This window comes from Pinus tabuliformis, chromosome 4_2 (genome assembly GCF_031772625.1).
Source record: "Pinus tabuliformis cultivar Carrire ecotype Pingquan chromosome 4_2, CPIR1, whole genome shotgun sequence".
Taxonomy (NCBI): domain Eukaryota; kingdom Viridiplantae; phylum Streptophyta; class Pinopsida; order Pinales; family Pinaceae; genus Pinus; species Pinus tabuliformis.
In genome coordinates this window covers 1181702921-1181715117 of record NC_142304.1, presented here as the reverse complement: position 1 = coordinate 1181715117, position 12197 = coordinate 1181702921, and positions in this window count along the sequence as shown.

Below are 12197 nucleotides of genomic sequence, written 5' to 3'. Positions count from 1 at the left end.
TAGTGTAACACAAGGTATTCTATGGGGCAAGGTAGGTATAGGCTTTAGCACTTGAAATTTAGTGAGGTGAGATGTCTAAGACTAGTGAGGCGCTGAGGAGGGCATGAGACAATCATGGATCCTACTCAAACAATAGAAAACATAGAGTACTGAATGATTTCCCAAGGTAGAGCACTGCAAACAATGAATTCTACCTATCTATCTTGATATCATTCAATTAGAAGTAGTGAAATAGATGATGGCATACATAAACACATAAAAAAATGATAACAAATAAGAAACTATGCTAAAACACCATACCACAGGAATCCCATAAAAATAGCTGCAAATCCTGTTAATTTCCTTGCCAAACTGCTTACAATGGTGTACAATCTAGCCCAGAGCATTCGAGTCCAACCCTTGCGAATAAGAAAGAAAATACATAATATAAACATAAAAACCACTCATCCTGACCATCAAGGGTCGAATCCATGAGAAGAGGGGCTGTTACAACCATTTCCAAATATGGACCAGGAATATAGACAGTTTAACTACTTGCCTCTATAAGCATGGAAATTGATTCATTACCCTCAAAACCACCTATAACTAATGAATCTACCTTCTAAGACTATCTACCATTACATTTACATGCCATGTAATAAATTACATCATTGAAAACATCCATGAGGAGAAAGAAAGTGATTTTTCAGTGAAAACAAGCGAAATTTGGATTTTTTGGGAAAATTGGTCAAAAGTGCAGCGCCGATTTCCACCTACTTTTGGAGGCCTTCCCCTTAACCAAATTGAGCCCACGATAGCATATTAGAAAGGTATTCAAGTCTGGTTTCTGGAAAAACTTGAATATTTGAATTTGGAGGTCATTTTCCCCCTCAAAACTTGAATCTCCCAAGACTGCTTTTGTGTGTCCAAAATGAGGCAGAAAGGTCATTTTTTGGTAGTTTTTGGACCTTTTGGTGACCCAGATTTACTCCAAAAATTCTGAAACTTTCTAGGGTGTATGTTTTCATCATTTTGAATCCAAAAATACAAACTTTTCCTCCATTTGATGCTCCAGGAAAAAGCGCAACGCTGGTGGCGCTGCGCTTCTGGGCAAAATTCCTATGTTAAAAATTTCAAAATTGCCAAAATGCAAAAACTTGCCCAAATTTGGCATGGGACACCACCATAAGTTTCTTTGATGGACTACGGAGGCTTCAGCCAACATTATCAATCTATCTTGCTTCATTTTTCCCTCCAAATCTCTCCTTAGCCATGCCTTCAATTTTCTAATCCTCACGTTACAGATTTTGTTGCGGGTCATGTAGTGATATGCCATGTGTCGGAGCATCTTCTTATCCCTGTTGTCCTTCTCAATCATCCCTTCAAGAAGGTATGTTGACCCTCTCAAGCCATGTTTCCCTATCATTCTCAATCTCTTGCTCAATAGGAGTAAACTTAACATGAGCCTCTTTGGCCATTTGCCTGTTCATCTTCAGAATTTCAAGTTCCATGAGGACCTGCTTATCATTCAACTGTTTGTTCTCCTAATCTAAATATGTGATGATAGATCTACCCTTTGCTATAGTGTCCATAAAAATTCGAATGTGTGCATCCTTTTCCATCATAAGCATGTTTTGAGCTGTAGTTTCATCATGGCTTTCGAAATCAATGATCTCTACTCCATGATGGGTATGGTGTTGTGGCTCATCATCATTCTCTTCTAACTAAAATTCCCTCTCTTGGTCATCATCCAAGTCATCCTCGAGTATCTTCTCCTTCCCTTTGCTCAGTTGCTCAACCTATACCTATTTGCTGATGAAGAAGGCAAAGCCCCTTCCACACCTTGTGGAGTAAACACCTGCCTGGCAGCTGCAAACAACTTCCTTGACCCTCTCTAATATGTCAAGAACACCGGTACCTCAACAGTTTTTGTCTCTTGGTGTTCATCTCCTGTTTCCACGTGAGTTGAAGGCCCAACTGCCTCTTCATCATAGTCAGAATCACTTCCTATGTCCATTGAACTAACTGTTTAATTGGACAAATGTTGACAATGTAGATGGGACAATGTAAATGGTGTGAAGGGTATGCCCTAGGGTTTATGAGTGAATGTATGTGGTTAGGACACAAACTGTAAGGGTGAAAGGAGGGTTTATGGGACTAAAATATAAGTGATGAAAAGCAGGTGAGGATGGAGGAAATGGAAAGTGAAAGGTTTGAGTTTTGAGGCTAAACAGTGAAATGAACAAAGAGATTAGAGTTTTAGTGAAATGAACAAAGAGATTAGGGTTTTATGGAGGAGAATTAGGGTTTAGCAATAAGAATGGAGGAGAGGTTCAAAAAATGAGATGTGCAATCTAGACACTGTATAGGAGGGAGTACTTACTTGCAAAACATGGAATTGGAGGAAATTTGAGTGAAATTTGAAGTTTGGAGGGATTTTTGGCTTTGCTAGCCAAAGCGTAGTGCCACCCTACAGAAGCGTAGCGCCTCCATCAAAGCACAGCGCCAGTTGTTTTTTGCACTAGAAATTTTTCCTCAAAGCACAGAGCCACTCTCTCAAAGCGAAGAGTCTTTTTCAGGCAACTTGAGGAGGACTTCCCGGTGTCCAAATTGGGCATGTGATAGCTTGTTGGAAATATTGTTGAGTCTGTGTTCCAGAAAATCTTGAATTTTTCAATTTAGAGTTCATTTTCCCTGTCAAAAGTCCAATCTCCCAAGACTGGTCAAAATGTGCAGAATGAGGCTGCCTAATGAAAAGTGTTGTTGCAGTCAACTTTTGAAGGTCTTCCTCAACTCCAAATTGATCTCATGATAGCTCATTGGAAAGATATTTGTCTCTACGTCTCAGTTGAATCATCAAGAAAGTCATTTGGTCATCCCATCTAGGAGAAAAAATGATTTTACAAAGGTCACTATAGAGGTGCATCAACCCTCTTGAGGCAAATGATGTTTTCGAAATTTCTCCCAAACCATGAAACCTGTGTAAAAATTGAAGGAGGTTTTTCTTCTTGGGTTTTTGATGGACAAAAACCTCTCTCACTTTTGTCAAATTCATCTTTTATTGCTGAAAAACACAGTATGAAGGAAAAACATCCCTTATGTGTGGTGAATGGTTTGTTCCTTGGAATGAATTCTCGACAAATGATGGAGACCTGATGTTTGATGATATGAAATGGCCTCATTCCTTCTGATATCCCTTATGCCTCCTCTGCTCAGATATCTCTGATCCCATATCCAACCCTAGCTCAATGGGAGAGGAATTTAGGGTTTTAGTGCTTGTTTCTCTTTTTCTTTTGCAGGTGCATTGGTGCTCAAGACGACCTGATTTTTGTAGTGGTAGGTGCTTGGAAAAATAATTAGATGATTAGGAGAATTTATGACCAATATTGCATATGGAAACATAAAATTACATAAGAAATGAAGATAAAAACAAAATACTCTGTTTTCACCTCAAAACAAGTTTTGAGGTGAGAACTACCTTCGGCTTTCAAAATGATAAATTATGACTTTACCATGTTTTTGCTGATCACTATTAGCATGTAATCACTAAATTTTACCATGGAGGAAACCCTAAGACCTAATGAAATGAATTGCAAAGTGAACATGAGCCATGACTAAAATATATGAAAGAGGATCAACAAGTATAGATCATAAGGGAAAATTGAAGTAAACCCTACCATCAGTGAATCCATGACCTAATGGAATGCAAATTCATTAATATGGGACTCCTACTATGAAAGACAAAATAGCATATTTTTATCACTGATAGCAGTGTGAAGACACTGACACTAACAATGCTTATGATCTCCTTCACCTTCCCCATGATCTGTTGGATCTTTGTGGCCTTATTCACGTCCATTCCCATAGAGGAAAAGTAGTCAAGAAACCAAATATGTGTGATCCATTTAACCCTAGTATCCCTATACACACTCAGATCTGCGAGGGAGGGTTTGAGTTGTCACACCTTTGTAACCGAAGAAAAACCCTTCACCATTCCCCACTTCTGAGTCGTTTGTCAAAAATTTTGATTTCATCTAGAATGGGAGCTTCCAAACCCATTATAATAGTGCAATGGCCATGGCCACAATGACGCATTGAATATCCATGATTTTGATTGCCAAGTGTTGCAAATAAAAGCTAAAGCTCAATGGTGCTGGGTGATTCATTGCAGATTAAAACCCTAGCACACACCTTGGATTCCATCTCTCCTCCTTTTTCGTATCTTATTATAGATCATAGGAGATAAAATGACAGTAAGTAAAATATGGGTATTGCAGGTTTATAACGATTTCAATTATTTGACTTTTTGGTGTTTTTAATTCACTAAATTAACTGTTATTCAAAACCTGACGATAAATCTTTGTTAGGGTTAGTAGTGTGAATAGTTTGTTGGTTCAGAGATGAACCAATTCAATTCATTTTGGGTTTGGTTTTCATTGCTAATGATTTCTATGATGTTGTTATACGGAATTTATAACTACGGATAAGTATATCTTCCCTAAGTGGGTAGTTACACTTAGAAAAACTGAAGTAAAGACGTTTAACCTTTTACTACAATAAACATATAAGATAAAAGAACCTACTTGTGATCCTTTGCTTCCTTTGATCTCCTTTGAGTTGCTCCTGTTGCTCCCTCTCAAACTAAATTTGCTCAATTGGTACCTGCCAACATAAACAAAAGATGACAATAATCAAAGCATATGATCTATTTATTGTAAACAAATGGAATCGATAACATTTGAACATACATTCATCATAGATATAGACAAAAGTATTCTAAAAGGGACAAACAACTTTATTGATTGTTAGAAGGAGAAGTTACACCCAATGTGGTTCGATCTCGTGTCACTCATCCAACTTAGTCCAAGCCCTCATCACACCAATAGCAACATCAATCCAACAACATAACATTACTTTGACAATGATTTCAAGTCTATAAACCAACAATATTTCTCTATAATATCCCAGCCCCTTGGCTCTATGATGGGAGGCCAATTTATAGATGAATGAAAGTGGTTTTGTCATTAATATGGCATTGAATGGTTTTCCATAATTGGATGATTAGTTTCCATGTTCAAAGGGATGATAGGATAGAGGATTAGATGATCCAAGGCTATCTTAAGTCGAGCTCATCTTGATAGGATAGGAGTTGGGTTCCTTCTAGAAGGCTCTAGAAAGTAGGAATATACTCAGGATCCAATGAACATTTCCAGGATTCTCGCCCAATGCATGCTTCAGTGGGATTAGGTTCTTTGCCACGTAGCCTTAAATGGGGATACCTGATCTACAAAGCACTTACCCCTGACCAGGGGTGCACTGGTGACCCAAGGAAGCACTTCAGCAGGGTTTGAAGTCAGGAAACTCTCATGGATGAAAGCACTCAATGAGGTGGCATGTCTAGGGCATGTAGCAACTGAATTAGGGTTTGATAGACCCTGTTTACATTGCTCTGATTGTCGAGAGTGATGTGCCCAAATAGACCTGTAACAGATGCTAATACTAAAATATGGTTTGACATTGATCTATATCATAGGGTTATGATACTTATCGACAAGAGTTTTTTGGTTTTGTATTAGTAGTTTTAAAAAAATATTGGCTATGTTGTTGTTATAGAAGTAGAAGTGGTAATATAGCTTATGGTTTGAGTTGTGCGTGCATTAGAAATGGAAACACTAAAAAAAAGACAATCATAGGTAAATAACAAAGTCAATTATAAGTAAATTACAAATTCAATTATAAGTAAACGTAAATGTGTTAAAGATTTTGTTTAATATATCACCCTTTGATATCTAAATAATATAAAAAAATCATCCATATTACAAGTGAATATATTGCAAGTACCTTCACAATTGTGTAAATTTAGATTTATTCACCATTTTTAGATATTCCATAGTACATAATCCAACTTTCCTTCCTTCTAATTCAGTAATATCATGTTGGGAATCAAGATGAATTGATGTTCAATTACACCAAGCCGAGATTGGATTATGTTATGCAGCTAACTCACAAAATAGAAGAAAAGATAGATCAACAACTTCAAAATCAGCCTCTTCGAGGGGGTAACCTCCTTTACATTACACAAATGAACAATTCTTGGATGATACAAATGACAAGACCTCCTTTCTATATATTGGATTATAAGGGGTCACAATATAATTAGAGCCAACATAACAATAATATTCTAAGGGCACAATAACAACAATAGTGGGATTCTAAGGGGCACAATTATAAAAATATGGGGACTACATGGGCACAACAATACAATAAGGGGGTTGCACTAATAACGATAAGGGGCTACACTAGTATTATAGGGACCTAACGTGCCCCTCCTTCAGAAAAGTGTTGTCCTCAACGCTTGAGTAGTTCTAGATGCTGTTGTATAAAATTATCATCCTTCCATGTGGAATCTTCAGCGAGTAGCTTCTTCCACTTGATGAGATACTCTAAAATTGATCGATTTCGTAGTTGTCAATTTCTTGTTTCTGTGACTACCTCAGGTTCCAATATGATTTTTCCTTCCTCGTCAAGTTCTGGAAATATTGTTTGAACTGGGAGCTTGTCACTTATAACCTTCTTTAAGAATGACACATGGAAAACTAGGTGCACTCATGAAGATGCAGCAAGCTCCAATTTGTATGCCATAGTACCAATAATTTGTAACACCTTGTACGGACCATAATACTTTGGTGATAATTTATTATCCTTATTAGCTTGCTTGAGGGATGTTTGTTTGTATGGTTATAGTCATAGAAATACCCAATCACCTACATCAAAACTTCTTTCGCTACGATGTTAATTTTCCTGTTGTTTCATTCTATTCTGCGCCAAAGTGAGGTTATCTTTTAAGAGTTGGAGAACTTGTTGTTGATGGTCGATGTGATCTTCCACTACTTGAACCTTAGAATTTTCTCTTAAATATGATGTGACAGATGGTGGATGATATCCATAAAGTGCCATAAATGGGGTCATTTTATATGTAGTATAGAAGGAAGTATTATACTACCATTCAACTAGAGGCAACCACTTGACCGATTGTGTCTATTTATTAGATACAAAGAAACGACGATATCCCTCCAAACATGTGTTCACTATCTCAGTTTTCCCATCAGATTGGGGATGATAAGATGAGCTATGAGCTAACTGGGTACCCAAACAAGAAAATAATTATGTCCAAAAATTTCTAGTGAAAATGGGATCTCTGTCGCTTACAATAATCTTTGGGTTTCCATGTAGCTTTTGAATTGTTTCCATAAATGTAGTAGCAACTATATTGGCTTTAAATGAATGATATAATGCATAAAAGTGTGCATACTCGGTATGTTTATCAACTACCACCCTTATGACACTCTTTCCTTCAGACTTGGCTAAACCTATGATAAAATCCAAAAACCTCCTCCCAACATTGACTTGGAATGGATAAATTTTGTAACAAATTTGGGGTCTTAATTGTCTCAACTTTATTTTGTTGGAAAATCAAACATTCTGCCACAAACATTTGAATATCAGATTTAAGGCCATCCCAAAAAAATTCCTTCTTAACCCTGTGGTAAGCTTTTAAAAATCCTGAGTGCCCTCCTAAGGGAGAGGTGTGCAATTCCAGAAGAATCTTTTGTTTGAGTTGGGAATTCTTACAGAGGTGTTGCAGCCTCAGAATTCTTCTACTGAAACATGGGGGATAACCACCTGGTCCGGACCTTAGGACAACTTCTTTTCCATTTAAAGTGGTGGCTCCGACTGGGGATAATGGGACCATTTTCCCAGTGTGGGTTTCAAGATGAGAGTGGGTGGTTCATGAGTGCTTTGCAATAGAATAATGATAATAAAAGTGACCTATTCAATAATGAAATTCCTTTAAATAACTTATTCTAATATAAACCGAGGTATTATTGTGTGATATGCGATCTACAAGGATATCTTTTTAACATGTGATAATAAAGATTGAACACAACTATACAGAGATGATAACGTAAAATATAATTCCTTTGACTAAATAGTTAGTCAAAGGAATTTATAGATATATCACATATATGATGAGTTATATATGAAAATCAAAACTTCAGCTAGGTATCATACAAAAGTGAAATTAACGCTTAACGGAAGCAATAAATCTCACATATAATTCATGAAAGTAAAGTTTTTCCACTAATTAAATATAAACAGAATCAAGAATACATGATAATAGTACCATACGTGTGAAGTCCTGCTCATTTGACAAATGACATAGACCAACTTATTTCTTCAAAACAATTTGTCTTCCAAGAATACAAAAGTGCATCAACAAAGGAAGGTAGTTTGATATCTAAAAGAAACGATCATGTTCCATAATTTTACCAAAGAATTCATAAACTTACAGTACTGCATTCTTTGCAAATGTTTTTGATAAAATTTTGGACCCTTCTCTAAATGCATGAGAAGGGTATAAATACTATTCTAACTAAGTGTGCAAAAATAGATTATAAAAAAATTGAGGAGGTTTCAAACAACCTTCCTCCTAACTAGGTAACTAACTCCAAAAATAAACAGAGGCTAAATAAAAAAAAATAAGAGGATGACTTGTTGTCTGTCAGTTTGTCCTTTAAATCGCGAATATCGATCATTAGTTGAATTTGAGGAGATGCCCCGAAATGAGTCCTGAGTTGTCCTGTGAAGATCGCATCAGTGAGCGGTAGCAGCATCCTTTGAGTCGTATGAAGGGAACAATTGAGAGTCATAATCTGACTATGTGGCTTAACAAGATACTGTGAATACGACTCCCAGTTGGTTGTGGTCAGTTTTGTAATTGCCTCTCTTTAACTCCCCGCCTTTTCTTACCAGGCTTTATACAGAGCAGTTAAATCGGGCATTTATTTCGTATTGCCTTCTTTAATGAGATTGGTGGCGAACAAGATGTGATTCACTGCTTTGATGATATTATTTGATACTCCGGCTTCCCTTGCGACTACTAGCTTGGCTTGTTTGATTCTCGCATCCCAATTTATGAAGAGAATGTCTTTATGAGTTTCCTCAATCTCGGGTAGATTGGCTTTCCTTCCATCTTTTGTTTCCTGCCATTCGATGAACTCAGAGATTCTGGTGTTTAAATCGTTAAAATCTGTTCTCTGGTCGATTGCCTTATCTGTCAGTTGGTCGCTAGTAGTCAAATAGGGAGTAATGTGTGACATCTTTTGGCAGAAATACTCCTATTGTTTCACCAGAAGGGAATTTAATTCTAGGGCCTCTTTAATGAACTCCTTAGTAGTGGGAACATCCTTGTATCTTTCCATGGATTGCTACATTTCCTGGAGTTGCATATTTTTGGCTGATATATCAGCTTCATGGCTTATTTTCAAGACCTCCATGTCTTGCTGCAATTGTGCCAGTTGCTCAGCCACCTACCTGTTTGCGCTTTCTTTCTCTGTCTCGAGCTCTTGTTCGAGCTGCGCAATTCTCTCCTCTTTCTCCCTTAGTAAAGTAGAGACCTCAGTAACCTTTTCCATAGTGGCCAATGCGTATGCTCCCATGAACTGTGATTGTCTAGTCAAGTTCTCGACCAGATTGAAAGGAATGTCCTTCCAAACAACGTCCATCGGCTTGTTTCCAAGTGGGAATTCATGTGTATCTGTTGAAAATAGAAACAAGAAATGCTAAAAATAGAAGTGATAAAAATAACACTGCTATAAATATAATTTCGAGATACATTCCAATTTTATTTAGTCCCTAAACTAAATTTGAGAACTGAAATTCGAATTTGATCTTAGCAGCTGTTTGTAAAATAATTAATTAATTCATCTTGAGTTAATTAGTTGTAGGAAATCAAACATGAAGTCTATGTGAGGACATGCAACAGTTTCTCCATTGATTGAGGAAGTTATCCCTTGATTAAGGAGATCAGGATGAGTTGTACTTTGAGTTGTAATTAGTTAGCTCAGTTATCTGAGTTAAGTCCAGTTAGATTAGTTCCAATAGTTTGTTGAACTAATTGTGAGTTCAGTTAGTTAATGCATGCATGCATGTAACTGCTACACTTCAGATAACTGAATATTCTCTCATAAATAACTCATGCATGTCAGTTCATTCAGAGACCCAATTGAGATCAGATGATGGGACAGTGTACTATCAGTTGCAGGAATATTCCATCAAGGATATCTCTTGCATGCAAAAGGAATTCATTCCTTGGAGATTGTGCAGTTAATTTTGAGTTTCGATGAGTGTGATATGAGGCCAATTCACATAGGTGGCAACATTGGACCCCAGGAGAAACTGCACAAGTAAATAGGAGGCTTGGAAGTCTGAGGGAAGGCATATGTTGCGTCTATTCAGTCTGTGAGCTGTATTGAGGGATTGTATTGAGAGCTAGATAGCTTGTGAGCTAAAGCTTTGTGTAATACAGATATTTCCACTTGTATGATAATGCAGAGATCGGGGTTTTTAGCTGAGGCTTTCCCTAGAGTATTCTTTTGTGTTCATGTGTGATTGATTTCTCATTCTTTGCTATATGTGTTCTATATTATCTTGCTCAAAATCAATTAAGCTTCCACAAGTTTGATTGTAGAAGTAGATTAAGTATATTGCTTTAGAGAATTGCATTATCAGTTTAATCTATAGGTGAAATTTCTACAGTATCTACCCTTCTCCTTCTTCTTTGCCTTCTAACTACAACCTTGTGGAGAGGGCTATAGAACACATCAAGTGGAGGTATTTTAGTTACTTTTAGAACCATTTCTGATGCAGGCAGAGCAGGGATAATTTCAGTACACTGGGATGTTGTTTCTTGTTCCTCTATAGGTGTGGATTGTTCACTGATAGACTTGGGCTCTATATCCTTATGAACATGCATAGGATTTTTGCGTTCCTCTGTTTCTTGGGTATTTGAGGCTTTGGGAGTGCCTAGCAATTTCTGATTAAATTGATCCCACTCCTGCTACAAATTACTGCCTTTGGCCTCTGAACTGATCTCTGTAGTCGAGGTGCTCATCACTTGTTTCTCAGCTAACTTCCTGTTGGACTCAGCTGTGTTGTCTACGTCTTAGGGTTTCCCTATGTCTGGTGCCTTCTCAGTGTTTACCTGAGAGTCTATTTGAGAGCTAGGACGTCCAATATCAACAGTGACACTTGGTGTAGACTTATCCTCAGGCTTTAATAGATGCATTGGGAACACCCGGAGCCTCTCATCTATCAATTCTTGAAATCTTTGAAAATCTTTAGGTTTTAGATTTGCCTTTGCCCATTTGAATGCTTGTTCGAAGGACACGGCCAACTGTAGCAAATACTCAAAATAATTGGCTTCATGATTGTGTGGCTTGAACTTTACTCTAGTAGTGACATTATATGCCACTTTGTTTGGATCAAATTGCCTCTTAGACAATGTATGAAGCCTGAGGGCTTCCATATGTGCTGATTCCTTAGTAGCATGAAAAAAATTGGCTAAATCAAAAGAACCACATTTTATAGGGAAAATGGGCCATAATGACTTCTTGCCATCTTTGAGAACTTTAGTTAGGCCCCTTTTCATAGTCTGGTAGGCAATCTCTCTTGGTAATAACTTATCACAAACATATAAAGGAAGGACGCATGGATCAACTATGCTACCAAAAACCCTAATGTAGGTGAACCGCTCTTCAATGAAATACTTTCCGACAGTAAGCAAGCCTGTTGCGACTTCTTGGGAAAACCTAGGGGTTTTCGTATTGAAAAATATTTGATGTAGGGGCAACAAAACAACATGGAATATCTTATAGAAGTGAGGTATGCAATGTGATACCCATATTTTTTTATGAGTGAGATGGATTGGGTAAGGATATTGTAAGGTCCCATGGCTGGAAATGTTGTGCAAAAACAGATAGCATCCATAATGTAGGCACTAAAATAGAAGGGGGGAAGGTTATCTGAAAAGGAGGCTTTCTTCTGTTGATATTCGGTAATGGTGGTGGCTAGGTTTTCAAATAGGATGGAATGCCAATTCATGATATGGGAATTAACATAGGCATCAATTAGAGGAATCCATTCTATTGAAAACTTAGTATTATTGGGTAGCCCATACAATCTACATAACATGGTTGTTGCATAGTTGTAGGGGTTTTCCAAAGAGGTTATAGCATACATACTCGATTTGTCATATTTGAGTTTGTTGTCCAACACTCTCTAACCTTCAATTAGCTTGAAGGGGTCTGGGTTCTTATTTGCGAAATTAGCCACAAATGCGTTGTCATAGATATCCTGCGGGTCAGGTATGTGGTACA